The 24,435-nt window shown below is 55.1% G+C and overlaps 1 protein-coding gene across 15 annotated transcripts in view; it reads left to right on the forward strand.

Moving 5' to 3' along the window:
* CELF2 (CUGBP Elav-like family member 2) overlaps positions 1-24,435 on the forward strand; it is a 638,321-nt gene that overhangs the window by 488,102 nt on the left and 125,784 nt on the right. The window lies entirely within an intron of this gene.

Genomic DNA, 24,435 nt, shown 5'->3' on the forward strand with positions numbered 1-24,435 from the left:
AGTGGGGCTCTGAAAGTCCTGCCGAAAGGTGCACAGGAGCCCCCAACCTGAGGGGGAGGTGGGGAGGGGTCCCCAGACTGGCCTCTCAGAGCAAGGCCATGCTGCATGGATTCTCTCCAGCACAGAAAGCCGAGTACAAGCCGCCCAGCTCACAGGACGGAAGGAGATTCTTCTCCTGTTATCACCCAGGAGACATTTGCGTCTTCCTCCCAGAGATGACTCAGGCCACAGTGCAGCCTCCACATGCAGGCACCCAGGTGTGGTCCCCAAGTGCTACCCCCAGAACAAACAAAGTCCCACCCAACATTTTGTGACACAAAACCAGTTCATCCTCTTTTGCTTGGAAAGGTGGGTGACCATATCTGCCATCTTGTATGGTTTGCTTTTTGTTTTTTTGGGAGGCTTTGGGGGGTCTACAGCAGCAATGCCCAGCGCTGACTCCCCTGGTTCCTCCCCTGGTTCTGAACCCAAGAATTATTCCTGGTAGGCTCAGGGACCACAGCAGGTACCTGGGATGGAATCCGGGTCAGCCACATGCAAGCCAAGTGCCCTACCCACTGTGCCCTCTCTTCTGGATTCTAAATGTCCAGGTTTACTTCCCGCCATTCCTCGGTGAACAGAGAGTGGTATGGTTGCAGGGGAAGAGGGCAGAGAGTGGTGTGGTTGAAGGGGGAGAGGGGCCCACATGCAAAGGCGCTCTCGGGATCAAATTGGAAGGTCTGAACCGGAAGGTGGGGAGGTTCTGCAGTTAGGCAGGGGATTGAACCTGGGTTAGCAGCATGCAAAACAATTGCCTTATCCACTGGACTATCTTTTTGCCCCCCCCCCCCCGCCAAGTTTTTATTTCTAAGGAATCTCCACACTCTATCCCAAGGTGGCCACACCCTTCTACCCACAGTGCCCCTGGAGGGCCCTTCTTCCTAACCCCAGGCCCTCCACGGTAGCAGCTGGTCTCTTGTCTGGCACTCAATGGGACCCTAGGGTGGCTTGGATTTGGGACTCCCCAGTGACCAGTGCCAGGGGCATCTGTCTGTCTCTGAGCAGTTTTCTGGATGGGAGAAAGTCTTAGCTGGCCTGAACTCGTGCACTGAGCCCTCTGCACTGAACCACGCCCTGGGAAGTGGGGTTCAAGGCCCCAGACCTTCATTTCCCACACCAGCCTGTGACCTCAGCATGAACTATGGCCATCAATCCCCAGCATGGGAGATTTGCTTGTAGGGGGTCCTCTTGTCCCCTCCAAAATCAGAGGCAAAGTCACCAGAAGGGGATGTGAACGTGCCTGACGTAGAGTAAAACTCACTCCCCAATGTGGGTAAACAATGTGTGTTCGTTAACAACATCATTAAGTATTAATAATATGCAAATTGTGCCCATTTGATGATTTGAGTTACTCCATAAGTGACACACCATGCAAAGCACGTGTGTTATACAATAAATGCAAAGGCGTCATCATGCTGAAATCTCAATTCACCACCTGCAACTCAAGAGGTCATGAATAAGACATACAGAAGTGCCCAAGTCGGTCCGGAGCAATAGGACAGCAGGTCAGACAATTGTCCTGCCCACAGTTGACCTTGGTTCCATCCCTGGCACCTCATACCCACCCCCTCTGGGCCCCACCAGGGTGAGCCCTGAGCACAGGGCTAGGAATAAGCCCTGAGCACAGCTAGCTGCAACCCAAAAATCAGATCTATCTTTGGCCAGGGCAGGGGATGGTGGTTCCGGGGCAGCTCGAGAAAGCCAGCCAAGGGGTGGACATGCCGTGGCTCCTCTGGCCACCTGCTGGGGCGTCCCTTCTTGGAAAGTGAGTCAGCTTCTTCTCAAGGCCAATTTCATCACCGACTGAATCCCTTGTTCTCACAATGCCAGGGCACTGCCTGTGGAGCTCCCTGGGATGCCGGGGATGGCTCCTGGCCCCGGCGGGGCGGTTGGATCTGGCACACCTAGTGAGGTCATCCCCAAAGCCGAGCCTGACTTCCTGGCAGCACTGGGGGAGTGAAAGAGGGCAGAATTGGATCCAGCACAGGTGGAATCTGGCTTCACATATCAGAACAAGTGTGTGGAAGAGACCCCTGGCCTGCCTGGGAGAGTGGCCCTCTCTCAGTTTACCCTCACAGCCCCTGACCATAGGAGCTGGACTCTCCTGGTCCTGCCTTTCCATAAAGCAAAGCAGCGTGGCTGGAAGTCCACTATGAGTCACACATTGGGATGCTGGAACTTCACAGAGAGGCTTCGGGGCTCAGTGATGGTGGCTAAGGCGTTTGCCTTGCATGTGGCTTGACCCCTCAGTCCTTAGCATGACATGTGATTCCCTCCCAGAATCTCCAAACCCTGAGCGCAGAGCCAGGATCAGCCCCCCGAGCATGGACACCTGTGTCCCCAAACCAAAAATAGAAACCAAAATGGTTTGTGGGTGGACAAGCTCTCAGAGACACCCTCCTGGGCGTGGCGGGCGCTGAGGCATTGTCCAGTGGCTGTTGCTCCTCTGTCCCACACCCTGAGCCCTCACAGTGAGCCCCTTGGACATCAGTGGACACCCTACGTCACATCCTGAGGGGGCCAAGAGTGGGGGCTGCGTCTGCTCAGCCGTGTCAAGCCAGGGTCCTGTTTCCATTCTTGAGGCCTGTTCCTCGCACCTCAACCTTGAGGAGAGGAGACGTTAGTGCGGAAATGGCTGGGGGGGGGGGGGGCAGAATTCCCACGAGGGGGCGCAGCACACCCCGCGTTGGTTCAGGACTCAGACGTGCAGATGCTGTGGAACAACACCTGGGAACTGTCAGACGAGAGAAAAACAACAGGTTCTGGCAGGTTCTGGGTTCACTGGTGTCTCCAACATCCAGGCTGTGAGTGTTGACCTCTGAGAACGAGCAGAACAAACCCAACAAAACAGGCACCATTTCTGTTGCCGCTTTTTTATTTTATTTTTTTAATAAAATGACACATCACAGCTCTGTGAAATGACACATCAGTATCCCTTGTGGAGGGGGAACAAACACTCATGTTTCAAACCTTTCCCTTGGCTACGATTTGTAAATCTCTTGCATTCTTCCCCCAAGAGTCATGATCTCTTGTTTTTGCTTTTAAAGTCAAGTAAGATTGCAGGCAAACATTTTTTTTAAAAGCAGATGGAAGTAAAAAAATAAGTTATTAATATTATAGTAGCTGGAATGTTGATTGTCTGGACCAAGGAGTTTGCTGAATCTATGCCCCAGCTTCAGGGGAGCAGACGCGGCTTGTGGCTGAGGGAGAATGGAGTGGCGTGGAGGGAGTGTAGGGTCTGCCAAGGGGCCCCTAGTAACAAGAGTGCTCTCTTTGGTAGCAAGCTAAAGGGACATGTCTTCCGGTTTCCAGTTTTCCAATGGGCCTGGGGTAGGGTGAGTGTGTTGGATCAAGAGGGTGGTAAGGTAGGCCCTAGGGGGCTGAGGACCTTCATACATGCCTGAAGCCTGCTCTGTGTTGCACGTGTGCGTACGTGTGTGTGTGTGTGTGTGTGTAATTCTTTCATATACATATATTTTAGTGGAATCACATGAGCTATGCAGTTACGAAGTTCCTGACTGAGTTTCAGTCATACAGTGATCCAATACCCATCCCTTTACCAGTGCACAATCCCCATCACAATGTCCCCAGTTTCCTTCCCGCCTCAATCCCCCACACCCCTCCTGCCCAGCCCCCCTCCCATGGCAGACACTTTTCCTCTCTCTTGTACATGCTCTCTCTCTCGCTCTCTCATTTTCTTTTTACATGCTGTGATTATTTAAAGGGTATCATACAAATCCCTTCCCCTCTTTTCAGCACTCAGTGCTTGCCCAGAGTGATCATTACCAACCATCATCCTGGTGGCCCCTTCTCTGTCCTAACTCACTCCTCCTTCACCTCTTCGGCAGCTTCCTCCCATGGACCATTCCTCCTGGCCCTTGTTTCTGCTTTTGTTGGGTATTATTCACATACTATGGTTTGTTTGGGTTTGGAGGGGGGGTTGTATTTTGGTTTCTGGGTTTTTCTTTTTTTACAGTCCTGCAAATGAGTGTAATCATTTCTCTGTCTGTCCCTCTCCCTCTGAATCATTTCACTCAGCATGATACTCTCCATGTCCATCCATGAATTCACAAATTTCACAACTTCATTTTTCCTAACAGCTGCATAGTCCTCCGTTGTATGGATGTACCACAGTTTCTTTGCCCAGCTGTCTGTTTCGGGAAGCTCGGGCTGTTTCCAGATTCTGGCTGTTGTGAACAGTGCCGCAATGGACATAGGATGTGGGTAGCTTTCCTGCATTGTGTGTTGGAGCCCCTGGGCATACTCCCTTTGCAGTGTTGTAGGGAAGCTCAGTTCCTACTTTTCTGCCTTGCTGTCTGCAAAATCTAGACTGGCCCAAGGCTGCTTAGCGGGGAGTCTAGCTTCCCAGCTTCCAACATCACATTGTAAGGGTTCACAGGGACCTTCAGAGTGTGAGCAAATGCATGTGTGGCCCCTGCAATCTCTTTAAACAGAAGATGGCTTCGTGCCGAAATGGGATTTTCAGCCAGTCCTTTGGCTGGGCGCTAAGACGATGCACATTTGCTCAATTAAAGCTGGGTGGGTGGGATGAGCACAGTACACCCGCTTGACTTGGCCTCATCCCATCCAAAGTACACAGACAAGTGTCAATGGCCTGGGCAAGCTGCAGGCAGGAGGGCACCAGGAGCCAGAGCGGCAGCACTAGTCTCCCTGAGACAGTGACTGAAGCCTTTCAGGAGGAGGCGGCTGTGAGACCAGGGCTGGCAAGTGGGGTTGGCAGCCTCCTCCGGGTACGCCTGGGCCACACCTACCAGGTCCCTCACCTGCCAGGTGGCAGCTGCCCGAGTCCTTGACAGTTTTCAGAGCCACCGAAGAAGCTGGTGACCAGGCTGTATTCGGGACAGTGGGAGGGGCATACTAGAGGCCAGGGCTCCCTGCGCCAGGCAGAGCCCAGCAGAGATTCCCGCCTGCCTGCTGGTGCTGATGAGGGGCCTGCAGTGGTAACCGCTGACATGGCCCTTCCCCGGCCTAAGCCCAGGGTCAGATGACAGATGGAAATGGAACAGCGGGAGAAGTAAATGCTGAATATTCCCAAGTGAGTCTGTTCTGACCACGCCAGTGTTTCCTTTGTTTGGGGGCCACACCCAGGGCTGTTCCTGGCTCTGTGATCAGAGGGGGTTTGTGTCGTCCTGGGGCTGGGCCTGGGCCTGGGGCACTTGCTTGTGAATCATGCGCTCAGCTGGGGCAGGTACCTCTCAGCCCCCATGAGTATATATGCCTTTTCGGAGAGTAGGGTTTTTTGGCTTGTTGGGTCACACCTGGCAATGCTCAGGGGTTCCTCCTGGCTCTGCACTCAAGAATTATCCTTGCGGTGCCCGAGGGACCATATGGGATACTGGGGATCGAACCTGGGCTGGCCAGCACCCTGCCCACTGTACTATCACTCAGGCCCTGTATGTATTCGTTGAGTCAAATCCTAAGGCTTTTCTAACTGGCCACTGGACTCTACATGTAGGCCAGGTGTCAGAAATAATCAGGGCATCCAGGAGTGTATCTCCCGAATATCCAGGGCTGGACATGTAATGTCCCACTGCCTGGACGAGGTGGCTGGCTCTCACGAGTGAGTCAAGTCAGAGCCACCATCCCTCACAGGAAGTCCTCCCGTCTCTAGGTCACCCCATGTTATACACAGGAAGCACATAGCTGCCAGGGTGGCGGCCAGTCCTGAGGCTCCCCCTGCTGCCCTGTGAGCCCCAAACCAGGTTGTTCCCAGAGGCCACCAACTTAGAGTGGGGCGTAGAGGAGGAAAAACTCCCTTTGAGGGAGACCGTCCTCTTTCCAAACTGCTCCACCAGGATTTAAGCATAAATAAACCCCCCAAAAAGCACCCTAGGTCTTTTGCTGCTCAAGCTCAAAGTAATCCTTGCAAGAAGCACCCCGGAGGGAAGAGAGGCGAAGGATCCATCTCAGAAACGGGCTGCTCAGGTGGGCTAGAGCCAAGCATGTTCTGGAACATGACTGCTTCCTGAGGAGGGGGAGACGGCACCAGGGGTCTGTGGCACGAGCCCAGGGTTGTGGGCATCTGCATTGGGGCCCTAAGGAAGGGAGGGCTACAGAGTGTGCTGAGGGGTGATTCTTTTCTGAAAAGGGGAAATAGATTAGAGAAGTATAAAATCTTGAGGGCTGCTCTAGGGAGACAGATCACATGACCCGTCTCCTGCCGCCTGGGGGCTCCCGTGATGGCCGTTCTCCAGGCTAGCTGATGGGTGGAGCAGTGCTGGGGACAGCCGGCCTCAGTCTTTTCACTTCCTCTCGAGGTTCCTGAGCATTCACTTGTGCTGACCTCCCGGGGGTTGGGGCAGGGGAACGCAGTGGGAACCAGCCAGCTGAGTGCAGGGAAAGTGACCGTGAAGGGGACCAGGAAGCCCGTGACTCATCGCCTCTCCAGATCACTGCCCGGGGCCTGCTCACGTGGCTGCTTCCTGGACACCCGGCCTGTGGCTCGTGCAGATTCTCCCTCCCACCCTACTCTGCACAGCCCCCCGACCCCGCAGAAAATCTCGGCGGACACAGGGAGCAGCTGTGTGACAGACTAGCGCATCTTCTTCCCGCCTTGCTCCTGCCCAACCTTTCATCTCTCTGACTTTGTTCTTGTTTTCCCAGAATGTTTCACCTTTTCCTGTTCCTTGTATGGTGGTAGATGCCATGGCTGGGGCAGGTGTGCTGGCAAGGCATTAGAAATCCCAGCAGCAGAGATATCCCGGCCACATGTGACACTCAGGTCACATGTGACACCCAGGCCACACGTGGTACCAGGCCACATATGATACCCAGGTCACACATGGCTCCCAGGCCACACGTGGTACCAGGAAACACGTGGCTCCCAGGCACACATGATGCCCACGCCAAATGTGGCACCCAGGCCACATGTGACTCGCAGGTACACATGTAATATTCAGGCCATACATACCAGGCCACACTTGGTACCCAGGGCACAGGTAGCAGGTGGAGAGGCGCCAGACCCCATTTCAACCTGTCAGATTGGGAAGACTGCAGAGTTGTCCCGGGGGCCGTGGCTTACCCTGGTCAGTGCTGTGGCTGAGGAGCAGAGCTGCTGCGACAGCGGCTCCTTATCACCTGCTCTGGGCCCGTCCCCTCTGTGTCCATGGTGCAGGCAAAGAGGCTGGACAGCGAGCTGTCTCCAGCCTTGCCACTGGCTTTGCCAAGAGCCACCCCAAACAAGTCACTCAGGGACTCAGGGGACACAGGTCATGATGTCCTCATCAGGGGTGCCAGTAAGCCGTGCTCATTCTGGAAGATAAGTGGCGGGTTCAGTACCAGTCCTTGTAGAGACCCCCATTAATGCCCACTCCCTCTGCATTTGCTGTGTCAGTATAAGCAAATCCGCATCTTCACACGCCTTCCACCATCATTAATGGCTTATTCCTTAGTTAAGTGCCTGCTTTCTGGCCCTGCCCGATGGCTCAGGAAATGTTGGTGGAATGAGCGAGTGGATGTTTACATGTAGTTAGCGGGACGTGGCTATTATAATTCTCCCCATTAGACAAGGAACACAGCATTCGCAGCTTACCCTCGATTACCCAGAAAATGGATTCACCGCCTTCCCGGCTCCCAAAAATGGATCGGTGTTGGAGACTTCCGGCAAAGCCAGCCTCCGTCTCCACATTGCTGGGGGTATTCGCCAGCACCTCCATCTATGCATGCTGCAGGGGAGACAGCAAGCTGGACCCCGTGCTGGGCCGGGTGCTGAGGAGCCTTTGCCTGGTGTTTGAGAGTGAGAACCTGCCTGTGATGGGAAGAGAAGGGGGAAGACTTCAAAGGGACAGTCGGGTTTAAGCCCAAGCCCAGCTGCCCTGTGCAAAGAGAGGGACATTAGTGGGACAAGTGGGCGTTGCCTGTTGTACTCCCAAGGAAGGCCCACCTGTGCCCACCGCTGCCCACTACTGCCCACCATTGCCCACCATGGCCCACCATGGCCCATCACTGCCCACCACTCCCTGCCACTGCAGCCAGCAGAGCCACTGACTCCTGGTATCTTGTCCCTCTTGGCACGGCCAGATGAGTGCATCTGGAACTGGAGGGCACAGGAGTCAGTGGGGTTCCCAAGATGTGCCCTGGACACCCATTCTGTGGACAGCTGACTTGCAGGGTTGCTGTATATGTCAAAAGCTGCTTGTCTGTGAGGGGAGAGAACTTCAATCTCTTCTAGCAGATCCTTCATTGTTTGTTTGGGGGCCCCACCCAGCTGTACTGAGGGCTGATGCCTGGCTCAGTGCTCAGGGACCCATCCTGTGGTGCTCAGGGGACCACATGTGGTACTAAGGATAGAACAGTGTGACCCTACCTGCTTTGGCCCTATAGGACAAATCTTCAGCAAGTGCCAGACCTCCAGGTAGAGCTGGCTTATCCTTTACTCTAGAGATAATTCTTGTCACCACACCTGGTCTCATGTTGAAGAGTGGCCTCTGTTGGACTGTTCTAGGCATTCCCTGCTGAACAGCTGTGCACATGGACCCACAGCTGGGCAGAAGAGTAGGCCTGGGGCTTCTCGGTTCTTAATTGTAAGGTGGCCTCTTGAAAGTTCAGATGGAACTAGCCACCAGGCCACTGCCTGGGCTTACCTCAATCTAAGTCACACTTCTGAACCTATTTGAGTTCGAAAACCCAGCAGAAGCACGTTGGCACCAAAGATTTACATTCCAGATGTTGCCCAGAAAAATGCGAACTCCGCCAGCGCCCCCACTCCCCCACATTATCCCGCTCCTAGGCGCTGGGTCCAGTATGGCTGAGATAGGGGGTCCATAGGAGCCCAGATACTTCACAGATGGGTCTGTCAGAAGCTCCAGAAGCTTCTCTCAGGCAGTCCTCTTAAGTTGAAAAGTCAAGACGAGACTCCCAATTAATTTTGTGGCTTTTCAGGTGGCATCATCTGCAAGCAGCCATTTTAATCAGAAAATATTGTCAATTGTTTAAAAATGGGGCTGGAGAGACAGGTCAAGGGTCAGAGCATTCACCTTACATGTGGCTGACTGTGGTTCTATCCCCGGCACCACACAGGCCCTCTGAGCCCCAACCAAGAATGGCCCCTAAGCACTGCCAGATGTGGTCCCCCAAACAAAAACTAACAAACAAAATTCTCATAGAGCCAGAGAGAGACAGTGCAACCAATAGAGCACAGGTAAGGCATTTGCCTATGTGAAGCTGATCTGGGTTTGAGCCTGCACTCCATATCATCTCCTGAGCCCCACCAGTAGTGACCCTTGAGCATAGAGCCAGGAGTAAGCTTTGAGCACTGCCTGTCTAACCTCTCCCCCTCCCCCCCAAAAAAATGTTAGTCACTTTGCTATTGGTGTGGAAATCTCAGCCTCTACCTGATAATTAAGAAGTCCCTGGGAAAGAGATAAAAGGAAAAATATATATATTTTCTAAAGTTTTGCCCAGAGTGCGAAAATTATGGTCGAGAGAATCGAAACCCCTTCAACAAAAAAAGGCCATTATCGTCTAACTGCTAAGGGCATCCGCATATATGCTTTTAAATAAAACCAATGATCCTCATAATATCATTATGGAAATGCAGGCTCCAGCACATTAACAGGGTCCTATAGGGACGTTTTGCTATTCCTGTATGAGATTGTGGGTTCTTAAAATTACACACACACACACACACACACACACACACACACACACACACACACACCACACTCACGTACGCCCTGTGGCTTGTGAGTCAGTAATGCCTCAGTGTCACGACCATCAGAGGGCCCCGGGGCCCATGTTGTACCCCCTCTTCCGCATGCGCGGTCTCAGGGACAAGGTGCTGCTCTGACACCACTTCTGCCGCCCCTTCCTGCAGGAACCAGTAAGACCCCAAAGGCATCAGCAGGGATGGCCAGTGATGCCGAGATCATTCCCAGCCCTGTGTCCATGGGTCTGAAAGCAAGAGCCCAGCAGGTCTCAGACAGCACCGAGTCCTGATCTGAGGGTGCTGGAGGAAGCAGCCTGACACACTGATCTGGGCCTGGGCCTTGCCCACACCCCCCCCCCACCATGCCCTCTCTGTCCTGGGCTGGAAATGGGGGGGGAAGCTTGGGACCAGTGGCGGCAGTGGTGGTAGGAGACGAGCTCCGTGGTCAAAGTCTCTGAGGTGGTCTCTCTTCACACTCCTGGAGCACCTGGCTGTGGGGACAGTTGCTGGGCACTGGGGTCCGGCTCTCCTGACCAGAGAATGGGAAACTCCATCCCAGTGCTCCATCCAGGTGCTCCATCCAAGTGCCCCACCCGGGTGCTCCCACCGTTTGCTCCCTCCAGACAGGGTGTGTGCATGGGGGCTTTGTCCCCACCTCCCCAGTAACCTGGATGAGGTGACACATCTCAGTCGTGCTGTAGGACTCTCAGGGAGCCCCACTCGGGGCTCTGCCCGATGATAACTGTAAGGTCCACAGCCGCCTGGGCCCACCCCAAGCCTCAGAACAAAGCTCCCTCTTCGGGGCTCAGGTTCTGCCGGCCAGGGTGCAGCCCCGCCCGGTGGGGCAGGGATGATACCACCTTTGTGCTGGCGGTGACCTCTGTCCCATCTCTCTGAGGAGCCGAGCTCCAGGGATGAAGGACTGGAGTCATCAGCACCCAGGGCTGCATGCTCCCCTCAGGTCCCCTCGCCTCTGTGGGCTGAAATCACGGGCACCCAGCCAGGTGAGCAGAGCACCCCCGAAATGTTTGATGGCCCGAGAGCGCAATCTCTCCCCTTGCACAATTAATCTGCGTCTCCATCTGCATCTGTGGCAGCCCCCCCACCCCCACAGCACCCAGCGAGCACCAAGAGGAATGAGCCGTCTGCGTCACAAATCTCCCGGGGCATGGAACGGGTGCCACAGGGCTCATTAATCTTGATTATTTCCCGTAATAGATAACTTCACAAATCAGCTATTATTCCTAATCACGCACACGGAGATAACGGGCGGGTAATAGCTTCTTGCATGGAAGGCCAAAATAAAATTTCTTTGCAGAAAGAAAGAGAACAATAATTCTGCGATGTCCAGGCCCCAGGGCCTTCTGCTACCTTAGGAGGGTGAGGAGGAGGTTGCAATTCAGGGGTCCCTCGAGGAGTCTGGGACTGGGCAGGCTTCTGAAGGAGAGCAGTGTGTTGGTTCCACCTGTCAGCTGGGTTCTGGGCCACCGTGGCTTGGAGGCTCGGGGGCAGTGGTGCAGAGGCAGTTTCTGGAAGGAGTTTGAGCGTTCTGCTGACCCAGAGCAAGGATCAAGCACAGCCAAGAGACTCACAGCTATGCCCAAGGGGCTATCAGAGAGGTGGGGGTGCTTTCTGAGCTCAGGTTCTTCATGCATGGAGGATGTGTGGGTCCCTCACACTCACACTCTCATCTTGTCATAGATGTTTACACTGACACATACACAAACGGTCACACTCACACAGACTTTCACACACACACACACACACACACAGTCACAGACTTTCATACTCACACACTGACACACTCACAGACTTTTACACTGACATATACACTCACACAGCCACAGACTCTCACACTGACACATGCACACTCTCACACAGGCACAGACATTCACACTGACACACACAGTCACAAACATTCACACTCACACGGTCATAGGCGTTCACACTCACACATGCTCAGACTCTCCACTCACACGCATAGTCATAGATGTTCACACTGACACACAGACTCTCACACTCACACAGTCAGACTTTCACACTGACACACCCACTCACACAGTCACACAGTCACACAGTCACACAGTCACACACACACTCACAGACTCTCAGACTCACAGGGCTCATCTGCAAAATTTCACCCCCTAGAGAAACGCCACCTCGGGAGGGAGGACGGTCACTGACTTCTGGAGAGTTCTTCCCAGCAGACACGGGCTGCCATGGGTGTTCAGAATGGGTCTCATTGGGGGGCTGCATGTGGGGGCCACCGCATCAGGAACCCCAGGAGGCCACTGCCTGCCTCAAGACAGGAGAAGCAGAGTCCTCCGGGAGCACTCCCTTCAGTGGACATAAGCCAAGAAAGTGGCCTGTACACAGTTTCTATTACCAGTTTTGCTTGGGGGACCGTAACTGGTGTCCTCAGGGGCTACTCCAGGGTCTGGGCTGGGATTTCAGTACCAGCCATGCTCGGGGGAACCTAGGGTGCAGGATGCAAGGGGTTGAACCCAGCCCGCTATGTGCCCACCAGCCCCTGTGCAGGACTTTTTTCTGGGTCAAGTCGGAAAGAGCAGCATTGGATGCAGAGAGGCTTGGTAGAGCGGGAGTCTGCCTGTGGACCTGGGCTGGCCAGAGGGCTTGGTGGTTAGGGCTCACACTGTGCAGGTGGCAGGACCCTAGTTCAAAGCCAGGTACGGCATGATCCCCAACCACTGTGGGCTGGCCCTGAGACCTGAGTGCTCACCCAGGCGGGTCCCACGGTGGCTACAGCACCCCCTCCCAGGGATTTTCCCTGTAGGGTGGGATTTTCAAGCACAGGTCCTGCTGGGATGTAGCCCGCCGCTCTCAGCACATGGACCCCCATCCAAGGTTGAGCCCCACCCGCCGCCTGTCACCTGTCAGGGCCGTGAGGGAGATGCTGTGGGTCACCGTCCACTTCCGCTCAAGCCATGATGCAGACAGCGGCCTTGGAGGCTTGGAGACGATGCATGTGGCCAGAGGGAACAGCCAATCTCTCAGCCTGGTGGGAAACTCCCTCCCAGAGACAGGTCCCAGAGCCTGAGTGGCCAGCTGCATGGCACGTTCCAGCACTGACTCTGCATCCCCACAGAACATGGAACCATCACGTGAACCACACGTCAGAGCTGGAGCTCGCTGGGTTTCCTACCCATGTCCTGGGCAGCGGAGCTCGGGAGGCAGGTCTGTCCCCACGGCTTGGGGCTCTGCAGGCCACAGCTGGACAGCGGCCATCACTGTGTGACGTGGCCTTGTCTGTCCCGCCTTCATTCTAATGGCAATGAGTCGGGGACGCTTCAGGGATCAGGTGACAGGAAACCACTGCACGTTTTCTGGCCCTCACTGTTGACATGATTGCAGGGAGGGAAAAAAAAAATAATAAAACCTCCATAGCAATCAGCCTTTCCCTAGAAACTTTTGTTTCTAGAGAAGGAAAAGAGGCACAAGCCAGCTGGGGGCCTGGCATTCCTCCGTTCCAAGCACTGACTGGTCCCTAAAGTGGAAGGGGGCACCTCTCTGGCTGGTGTGGGGCGGGGAGAGGAGGAGGTCTGTCTGCCAGGGGCCACGTCCCATGGTCTGGGTGCTGCATCCTCGTGGGGAAGACGAACGGCAAAGAACTCCATGTGAGACTGTGTGAACTGGAGTAGGGGGTGTTGGCGAGGATTCCAGGGCAGAACCTTGAAGGGTACACCGCTCTTGTTTTAATTGAATATCATTTTGTACATTAATTAATGTGTCCGTTCTAATTGCCCAAAATGGGCAAATAATGATGTGTGGAAACAGTGTAATTACATTTCGATATTTTGGGGAGAGTAATAACTGGATTGGATTTGCTTTTGACTTGGGAAGCTGGTGATTACTCCTCTCAGTCACTCAGCCGCTCCCGTTATATTTGCGTTCACTTTGGTTTCATTTCTCGCAGAGCGCCCAGATGGGCTGTGCACCATAGTGGTCAGTGCAGGAGCAGCTTCAGGTGCTGGCCGATGGCCTACTCTGGAGCACCTCTCCTGGGGGACACTGACACGTTTGTGCTCACAGGCAGCCTCAGACAGCCTTATGAGGCAGAACTGGTGACTGGCTCGGGAGAAGGACCCTGGGCTGGCCAGAGTGCTCAGTGGTTAGGGTTCACACTGTGCAGGTGGCAGGACCTGAGTTCAAAACCAGGTACCCAATGGTCCTTGAAACTGGCTAGGGGGCATTACACGACCTGATCAGCAGCACCCCCTCATGTCCTAGGATCGAACCATTCAGCCCTGTTGGCCAAGTGTGTCCAGGAGTGACTGCCAGTCCCCTGAGGCCTGCTTGAAAAAACCAAATAAAATAAAAATAAGTGAACATGTGTGTACATGTGTATGTATGTGTGTATATGCGTGCATATGTGTATGTATGTGTGCATGTGTGCATATAGATGTGTACATGTGTGCGTGTGTGTGCATGAGTATGTATGTATATGTGCATGTGTATGTATGTGTGTATGTGTATGCACCTATGTGTGCATGTGTATATGTGCATGAGAGTATATATCTGTGTGCATGTGTATCTGTATGCACATCACATGTGCATGTGTATGCATTCATGTGTGTATACATAAGTGTGTATGCATTCATGTGTATACATGTGTGTGCATATGTATGTGTGTGTACATGTGTGTATGCATTCGTGTGTATATGCATGTGTATACACATGTGTATAAGCGTGTGTGTGTGCACGCATGTGCGTATTTCTTAACAGAAGCAAAGCAGGCAGTCCTGGCTCCAGTGTGCAGGCTGCCCGGGCCACTGCCTGGCACGCGGCTTCCTGAGTGCAGGTCCCAAGTTCCTGGCAGTAGTACAGCCGCCCAGGATGGGTCTCCCAGCTGCCCTCTGCGCCTGCATGCCCCGGCTCTGCCTTCTTCCTCCACAGCCCTGAGAGGAGTCAGTCGCCTGAGCCTGGTCCCCTCCAGCCACGCTCCCAGCTGTCCCTGAGAGGTTGCGTCCTGGCTTAGTGAACAGCGTGGCAGTGGGAGTTCGGATACGGGGACTGGAGGTCGAGGGGTGGACAGGCCAGTCTGCTGGCACTGACCACATCAGCCGACATGTGGAAATGCCACTCCTGTGACGAGACAGCCATGCTCTCTCAGGGGGAGCGGCTGGGCAGAGCTCTGATGACCTGAGCAAAAAGGGGCGAAGGCTCCGCGTGATGCAGCCAGGCTGGCCTGGGCGCTCGCCACTCTTGTGAGCCCGTGGCAGATCTCAGCCCCTCGAACGGTCCTGCCCGGTTCCCTCATCAGTTCTGGTTCTGCCTGAGCAAACCAGGAGTCTCCTCTTGAGCTGCAGGTCCTCGAAGGGTGTCTGTGCCAAGGATGCAGAGCTGACACGCGTTCGCTCCTAGCTCTGCATCGGAGAAGCTTGAACAAAGCGTTTCTGCCATTTCCTCTGCTACCACAGCCCTCGGCAGGAGCTTGTGGCAGGAATGCCTCCTGCGTTCCCGACATCCCATCTGCGCGGCCCCCTGCCAATTACGGCTGCCTTTGTCCTACCTCTAATTCTCTCGTTCCTTGTGGCTCCCGCCGGTGGAGGAGAAGGACCCCCGGCTGGTGGCCTTCCCCTTGCAGTTAGCGACAGCTATCATGTTGACTTAAGCTCATTTCTGGAGGAGAAGTGCTTTGCCAAGGAAAAGATGCGGGCTAATCGCTCCGTCTAATTACAAAGCAGAGTAAATCACTAAAAACAAATTAAGTATCTTAAATAAAATGGGAAATAAAGGCAGTTAGCAGCGAGGAAGAGATAGGGCAGCCCCTTGGGCTCACGCCTCCCCGTGTTCGCTGGTGGCAGCGCTCCGGCTGTGGCAAAGTGTCTCTTCCCCCGGAACCACTTCTCCAAGAATTGGACCAAAAATGATTTAAAAAAAGAAAAATCTCTGTCCACCCCCGACCCAAGAACAAAGGATAAGCCCCACGTGTTGGCAGTTCTAGGTGCTCCCTCTCTGGCCTGTGTTTTTTTCTTCTGCCCATGGCTTCGGAGGTGACTTTGAAATCCCTATAGGCCTCACTGAAATCGGCTGGAAACTAATGAGAATTTTATACTTGACCTCAATCTGGAGAGGTCTGAAATAAGCTTATTATGAGCCAAATCCTCCCCCTGCCTGCAGACCTGCGCGCCGACCGCACCCCTTCCATGGTCCTGTGGCTGAAGGTCTTCCATTGGGCTTCCAAATGCCGGGCACCATGAACCCCTGGTCCCCACGGAGTTTGCCTTGTCTGCGGGTGCCATGTGGCAGTGGAACCCGGGATTGGGGGCAGAAGCAGGGCTGTCGGTGGCCGCTGGGATGAGAATGACCAGGCACCAAAAGCAGCTGGTTGAACCCCGGGAAGAAAAGCTGCCTCCTTTAGACCATACCCCCATTTCCCTCTGCCTCCACCAGCTCACCGCAGGGTCCCCCTGGACCTGGCCTCACTTCCTTTGAGCTAAGAGGGGTCTCGATTTCTGACACTTTTGAGCTGGGAATGTTGAGGTGAGGGTGCAGGGAAGGGGCTCGTGGGTCCCCAACCAGAACAGGGACTTGCTGACCATGCTGCCCGGTCCTTGAGGCCAGGGGAGCAGCAGCAGTGACCACTCATGACCGTGGATGCCCCAGTTAAGCAAGTGAAGGGACTCAGTGTCAGAGCATCATGGAAGATTCTAGGCTGCATCTCTCTGAGGGGCCACACTGCTCTGTGAAGCGGCCGCATATGAAGGACTAGAGTAAAGAAGTGGCCTGGAGGAGTGTTCTCGGCCATAGACGGAGGTGGGTGCTGACAAGCGCTCCCCCCTTTCCTTCTGCGAAGGGGAAGAATCTAGAATGTTCTAGAATGTTCTCATCTGGGATCTCAGGTACTCTTGCCTCTTCCTTCTGTGAAGGGCTGGGATCCGGGATGCCCAACTCTGCATCCACCCAGGTGCCCGGAGACAAGGAAAGGGAAAAGCCTGATGCTCATGTCAGCTCATACCCAGGTACTGGAGAAAACTCGACCCTCCACCACAGGTAGGAATTGGAGACGTGGGGAGCAAAACCGGAAACTGCCACGGGTGTGGGAGCAGGAGGAATCCCTTCTCTCCTGGGAATGGGGGCCCTGCCCAGGTTGTCCTGCTGGAACGAATGACTTCGTGTTTGTGCATGTCTGTGGAGAGTCAATATGCAGAGTAAAGGCCTCTGCCCTGCAGAGAGACCCCTGGGCAGGGCTGCTCTGAGGGGACATAAGCACAGTGGCCCGCGGGGCCATCCCTGCCTCGTCATCTCAGACCCGCGTCCTTGGGCGTGTCGGCCTCCAGAACTCTTTCCAGCTTATCATCAAAGTTGCCAGATCTGACGCCGGGCAATAAGCCCATCAGGGCAGGTGGCCGTGGTGGGAGCTGACCAGACCGCCCTGACCCCCCTCTCACCCCGTCTCCTCCAGCAGCCCCTTGTTTTGGGACAGCCCTGGAGAACAGGCCACATGGCGTGGTGGACAGTGCAGATCTGAGGGACTGAGACTTGGTTGGGAGGAATGTGTGTCCTGAAGCTGGTGTGGGACCCTTTGGGTCTGTGCTCTCCCCCCGCTCACGCACCCCCACCCCCACCCCCGCATGCTGGGAAGCTTCAAGAAGCTGGAGCTGGGAGTGAGCAGGGACAGTGGGCAGAGGGAGGTCGGCAGCGTCTCGGGGTCTCCTGGCGGCCTCGCGCCTGCATCTGCTGGTGCCGCTGCCTCGTCGGGAGGGTGACGACTGGCCCATCCATCACGGCGCACAGCGGGGCACTTCCAAGCCGCGGGAGCTTATAAAACACACTTGGCAATAACTCGCAACCATATTCGTATTTTTTAATAACATTTTTGAAGGAGAAAAATCTGTTTTTCAATAAATCCTGACGTGGCTCCCCTCCAGATTTTATTTCTCATTTAAAATTATCTTGGGGCCGAGTTTTTTTTTTTGAGGAGGGTTTTTTGGTTTTTTTTTTGTCTTCATCTTCTTCCATTCGTTGGCTTTGGACCATGAGGGTCCTGTTCAGGGCCAGCAGGATGAAGAGGAAGACTGAGCCACCAGCAGACTGCTTCCGGTCTGGGCTTGCCGTGAGTCTGAGGCCCGGGAGGCCAAGGCAACTTTCCTGAGGTTCTGTGGGCACTGTCACTCCAGCTAGACTAGGCCGTCTCTCTGCTCAGTGCATTTGGGGGGTTCTCGCCCCTGGTGCTCAACTTGCCTGGGCACATTTCAGCTCTTGCATGGAGATCGTCGTCTTCCTTAGAAAGTGGCCACCTGCCACTGTGATTAGTGGACACATATGGGGTCTGCTGTGGCCAGTGCAGAGTCTCTGGGATTGGAAACGCCCCGTTTCTGCCTTCGGTAAAAGCAAAGTGCCCATCCACGGTGCTGGGCGGTGCCTCAGAAATGCCTCTGCCCTTTCCCAGGCAAGGACCTCAGCACACAGCACTCGGAGAGGTGGAGGGCTGCCTCCCAGCTTGGTTCTCGCACACGGGAGGGGCTAAGGAACTCGAGAGACAGCTCCGACCCCGAAGGACCCTCGGTGCCCCCACACCCCCTCCCCTTCCAAGATCCATGCCCCCAGTGCCCACTGCTGTACCCCGGCACAGCCAAGAGTGAAAGTCCCCAGGGACTCCTTTTTTGGCCAGCAAGAAGCCTGCTGGCATTTCAGGCAGTGAGGTTCAATTTCTCCCTCATTTCGTACAGACTTGAGGACACGTTTCCATTAGGGTCAATAGTCTAGACCCCCCCAGTCACCCACCTCAAAGCACCACCATTCCCCAGACTGTCCACCCTGGCCCCATGTCCCTCCTGATCACCTCTTGAGCCTCTTCCCCCACCCACAGTGTCCCAGCAAGGGCACTGGGGTTCTATAGCCCACGGCCGAGTGTTCATCATGGTTACTCTCTGTCCCATGGTAAAGACCACCCAGTGCTCATCCTTTCTCCCTGAGAATCATCTGCTCAACCTGATGCCAGCCAGTGCTAGCCGGGCAGCTGCACTTACTTGGTTTCCTCCTCTGTTGTGACCGTGCCATGTTCCATGACTCATACACCAGCACGTGTTCCTTGACGCACATACACCAGCACGTATTCCGTGATGTATGTGCACCAGCATGTGTTCCTTGCCACACGTACACCAGCACATGTTCCATGACACTCATACACCAGCACAAGTCCCTCCACTCCCACCTCTGCCCCTCTGCCATGCGACTGTCCTGGGAGTCATCCCCTCTGTCGGAGGCTCTGTAGAGTGTCCCCTTGCCTCCTGGAGGGGTGGCTTTCAGCCTTGTAGTGCACCCGAGGGTCCCTGCCCACCTCCCCAGGATCCTGGGGACTGAGTTCTGTTTGTCCCTGACCGAGAGCACAAACCTGGCCAACGTGTGAATAAGCCCCCACCTGTCACCTCCGACCCACGCCCCGCCATGCTCTGGGCTTTCTCCGTGCTCGAGATTCAGCCCCAGAGCCAACTTGCCCCACAGCTTCTCACACGAAGGAGTTTCCCTCTTCCTGTTGCCTCGGCCCATCTGAACTGGCATTAGACTGGCACAGTCTGGGCACATTCCTATCACACTTAGCAGTGACCTTGCAAAACCTTCTCTTTCTCTTACAGTGGGTGGGGTGGGAGGGTTCCTGACTCTGGGCTTTGCAGTCACTCCTTCCCCCATCTGGTGCCAGGGACCCACCGTAGGCCTCCTGCATGCCAAGCCTGTGCCCAGGCCGGGCAGAGACTCTCGGGCCCTTGCCCACCACTGCTTCCTTAGCTCGGCTTTGGCATCAGGAGACCTGAGTGAATTCTGAGAGCACGGTAAGTGTGACTGTGACACTGAACGATTAGAGACCCCTGATTTTGCTCCTCTATCAGACGGGGTTCCCAGTGTGCCCCCTCACGAGCTGTGCTGCTGGCCACAGGGACCCTCCAACAGTGCCTGGCCTGGTGCATGTTCTCTGCCAAGGCCACAGTCACCTTCAAGATGGTTCATTTTGCGGGTCTGGCAGAGACCCCTCCATTAGCGTGAATGCACCCCTGACTGTGTTGGTTCCCGTGTAAGCCCACGTGGCGTTGGGTGGCAGGAGGACAGTCTGTTTGCCTGAGTGACACTTAATAAGCCTTGAACTTGCCTCCTCCTGAAAGGAGAGTCCCCGGACATGTGATATTTATGGCCTCTCATCACCGGCCCAGCTGGTGTGGCTCAGATGCAGGTGTGGCTGCTCCCTTGGGCCCTGAACACTGGGCCCGCCGAGTAACAGGTTTGCCCCATGCAGCCTCCGGTTCCTTCCCGGTTTCCTAGCCTAAGCTGTATGGTACCATCCCCCATGGTAGGAGGGAAGCAGTTCTTATGTGTAAAGTTTTATCCCTGCCGTTCTCGTTTGCATTTTACAGTGGGCTCTAAGTGGCCGTAAGGTCCTGTCAGATAATGGCGCTGTTTCATCCACTGTGCAGGCCAGTGGTTAGTAACAAGGCTCTTGGATAGCTGGGGGTGGGGGTAGGGGGTTCTATGGGATGTGGTGAAGCTTCAGCATTCCAGTGAGGTCTGGGTGTAGAACTGGCTCTGTGGCCAGATTATTCGGCAGCTACCCCAGGAAGGAGGGAGGGGAGCAAATTTCTAGTGACAGCTGGGCCAGCGCCTTCTCAGACCAGTGGGGGCAGAGGTGCCATCCCAACATCTGAACCACATAACAGGAAACCCAAACCACCAGGATGACTCTTGACAACATGCCAGTTAAGGAGGCAGGTGGAGGGGCTGGGGGATGCGAGGCGCCTGGGAGGAGTCACTGGTGGTGGGACCAGTGTTGGCGCACCACATGTCTGAAAATCTGCCATGGACACAACTATAAATCACAGTGCTTCATTAAAATACATGCATATTTTAAAATTCTGGTGGTTCATCCTGAGCATGCCTCCCTGCGCCCCCTCCCCCCAACCACTGGGGCTGTGGAACCCTTTTCATCCCTTGTTCTTGGCTTTCTGCTCAATCTGAGCAGAGCAAAATTCTGTATTTTTTGTTTTGTATTTCTAGTCACACACACACAGCACCTGCCTCTCTCGCCGCCTTTCTTCATGGTCACTTATCTTGTGTATGGGCTTCTTGGGCCTCAATTCTGTCTGCATGTCAGTTTGCAGAAGAAGCCATGACAGAGAGTATGGCGGGTCCTCTCTGCTTGTGGATTCGGCCTCTCCTCCTCCTCCTCCTCCCAGGACTCCAGGGCTGCAGCAGGCCTGCAAGAACCCTCCGCCTTTCTTTTCTTTCCCCCACCCATTGGAGGCGTTGCTGCTGTGCACACGTGTGCCTGGGAGGTGGGTGCTCTGACTGAGTGCCCTGGGGGGTGGCAGGAATGCATTTGTTGTTGCTGGCAGCAAAACACACCGTCTGTGAATCTGCTCATTCGCATAAGCGTCAAGGTCAGCCCTGGCCTCGTTCCCCATGGCTGGGTGGCAGGCTGTCCTGTGGCTTTGTGGCAGAGCATCATTCGCATCCTTGTTTGTCACCCCCACCCCAGTAATTGTCATCACCCCCAGCTGCCTCCCAAGTCCCAGCTGTTCCGGATGGTGACTGACACAGGACCTTGTCCTCTCGGCCTGGGGAGCATTTCTGTGGGCGCCTCTTGGGATTGTGGGATCTGAGGCTTTCTCAGTGTCTCAGGGACCATGCCAGGGCACATGCCCCACAGCCGTGAGCGGGCTTGGCTCTTAAGTTCTTGGGGGCAGGGAGAACACTTGTTAATGCCGGGGGATGACAGCTGGCCGGGGTCTGTCCCGCATGGAACATATCAACATTCAACAGTTAAGCGAGTTCCCTGGAAGCATCTGACCTTTTTTTCTGGCTGTGCGGTATTCTGTTGTAGATAGAGGTGACAATCCTTGTTGTCCGCTCACCTGCCATTGGACATTTGGTGTGCTGTGAGCACTGCAAAGAGAGCAACTGGTCACAGGTCGAGTTGGGGATGGAGACATTATGGCGGAAGAGGCTTTTGAACAGGACCTAGAAGTCCCAGGCCTGCACCATGCAGAAGCCTTCTGTGGAGATCACAGAGTCCCCACCCTCGGCCCTGCAGCCCTCTCTGTAAAACACTGGCAGCTTACATGCGGGTCCTGCATGAGACTGTAGGGTTAGTTGTTGAGGTTCCTGGGAATGTCCGTCAGGGGAAGAAAGAGCATCGAGGGTCTGCCTCCCAGCTGTGCGGAGGGCACTGGCGGGGCCTCCCAGGTCCAAGGCTCCATCCTCAGCACCCTCAGCTGGTGGTGGCATGGGCACAGGACCATGGGTTTCCCCAGGACTGGGCCCTGGAGACATCACTGTTGCCTGCTCAGGGGCCAGAGAAGCAAACTGGAAGGCACAGGACAGGTGATGGGAACCTTCCTTCGAGCGGAGCTGGCCAGGGGTCTGCTTCTGGAGGAGGACCCCCCCCCCATGCGGCCCTGAAACACAGGCGCACACAGCCTGAACAAGCAGGGTTAGCTCCTGGGTCCAGGCTCCCTGTGGCAGAAGGGGGCTCCCAGGACCCCCTGGGCAGTTCCCTGCTGTCCTAAGACTCCCATGCCAGGATCAAGATCTGTCCTTCTGTGGGGGTGGCTGGTTCATACCCCGTGGTGCTCAGGAACCGTGTGGGATGCTGTAAAGAGTGTCAGAGTGCACTGTGTGCAAGCTCATCTCCTGCTCGATCTGTTTGGCCCACAGTCCCCAATGGGGATCTGTGTCCACGGTGCCTGAGTTGGGGCATCACCTGGTCCCCGGGGGGTCAGCCTCCCAACAGCACCAGCATCTCTCTGAGACTGGATGTGATGGGCCTTCCCAGGCCTCACGTGGGCCCGCGTCCCCTCTGTCCTCTGGCCTGCCGCAGCCACGCTTCTCTGGGAAATGGCACCAGCTTCCGGCATCATGTCACACGTCTGCGTCTGGCTTCCTCCACACTGGAATTACAAGTGGAAGGAATTATAGATGGTCCAATTAAAGCTATAATTGGGCCACAAAAAATGAAAAATCGTAACAAATCCAGTTCCAGGGAAGGTATCTCCGCTCTGATGCTCAGCCTCTGGGGTGCTCTTTTTTTTTTTTAAGCATGATATAATGACTCCAGATTCCTGCCTCATGTTCCTGTTCCCAGGCCTGGTGCCTCACAGACACACACGGGGACAGAGCGTGTGTGCTCCGGAAGGATCAGGAAGCCCTTTCCAAGAGCTCTCGTCAAGAAGACCATCATTTTTCTTAGTCTCCACATGCATCGGTGGCCCACAGGATTTATGGAAACTGTCAGGATACAAGAGATATGAAGGGGCGTCACAGAGGGAAAAAAAACTGTTGGTATCGCTAAATATAGCGCGTGTCAGAGAAAACGGGCGCCCGCTGAAACAACCCGTCAAGCCTCCTGCGATACCAGGCTGGGATTTGCTGCATATTCCTCAACGGAAGCAGCCCCCGAGCTTCGCCATCCTCACCCAGAGCCCCCGGGCACCAGGAGGAACAGCCCCACCCCACACCATGCGTGCACCCACTCGGGCTGAGCCAGGGAGAGAGTGAGCAAAGGGGTTGGTTACACAAGAGCGGGAGCTTTTCTCCTTCAAGTTTCTTGTTCTGATCCATCGTCAGCAGAGAGGGAACGAACTCTTTGAACTGGAGAAACTGACATCTTAGAATCATCGATTTTCATCATTGGTGTATCTTAAAAATATCTTCCCAGAGACATTTGGATTCCTGGGAAGAGCTATCGCCTTGGCTCAACATCCCCAGCAGAAAACTCCACCATCTTCATAAAGAAAAGGTTGTTTCTGGCTCTGGTGGGGCAGCATGCCACCTGCAGGGCAGAGGTAGGGGCCGAAAGGCCAGTTGATTCCATTGGTGACTGACCCTCTGCCTGGGTTTCTCCCCCCCGCCAAGTAGCAAATGGGGGGTTCCTGGCCACTCCCAAGTGGATGGATGGAGGGGCACCTGTCAAGAACTGACCTTGTACACAGGTGCGGGTACTGTCTTCTCTGCAGAGGGACCGTGTGACGTGGAGGCCAGTGGGCCCACTCGGATGCAGGTCCCCTGGGAAAGACCCGCAGCGCCACTTGGAGTGAGAAGACCAGGGCCACCCGAGGGTCTCCTGGGACTGCAGCAAGCCCAGACGTGGTGCATCTCCTTCCAGGCCTTTCCGGGAGGGGCGGGGGAGCAGCAGCAGGACTGCGTAGAGACCAACAGTTCGGAGCCTCACACATCTTTGTGGTGTAAGTTGAGAGAGAGGAAAAGAAGCATGGACCAGGTCACTGAGTCAGAACTCCTCCCCCAGGCCTGTCCAGGGCACTCCTGTCCATAGCAGGACCATCCACGTGGGCAGCCAGCGAAGATGACATGTCCCTTCAGCTCCTCAGCCCCATTAGGCAGCTCCTCGAATGCAAGGGGCTGCACCAACAGAGCCGCTAAATGACACAGAATGTCTCCATGGACAGAACACCAGCTGACCCGTCACTCAGAGTCAGGCGGGACAACGTGGCTGCCACTCGGCTGAGATGCCGAGGGACAAACAACAGCCCCATCAAACACGGTCAGGACCAGGGTGCCCGGAACACGGAATTCTCGTCTCCATGGACAAGTTCCCTCAGCCACTTGCTGGTGACGTCAGAGCCTGCTGTGGTCCCTGCCTGGAGCAAGGACTCGCCCCTCCCTGCTCAGCTGACCGCATCCACACTCCGGCAACTGGGGCATGAAGCCTAGGCAGTGGCAGTGACGGAGAGTCCCGAGCACCTGGGCCTCCCTCAGATAAA

The sequence above is a fragment of the Sorex fumeus genome, unplaced genomic scaffold, assembly GCF_029834395.1.
Source record: "Sorex fumeus unplaced genomic scaffold, SorFum_2.1 ptg000026l, whole genome shotgun sequence".
NCBI classification, from domain to species: domain Eukaryota; kingdom Metazoa; phylum Chordata; class Mammalia; order Eulipotyphla; family Soricidae; genus Sorex; species Sorex fumeus.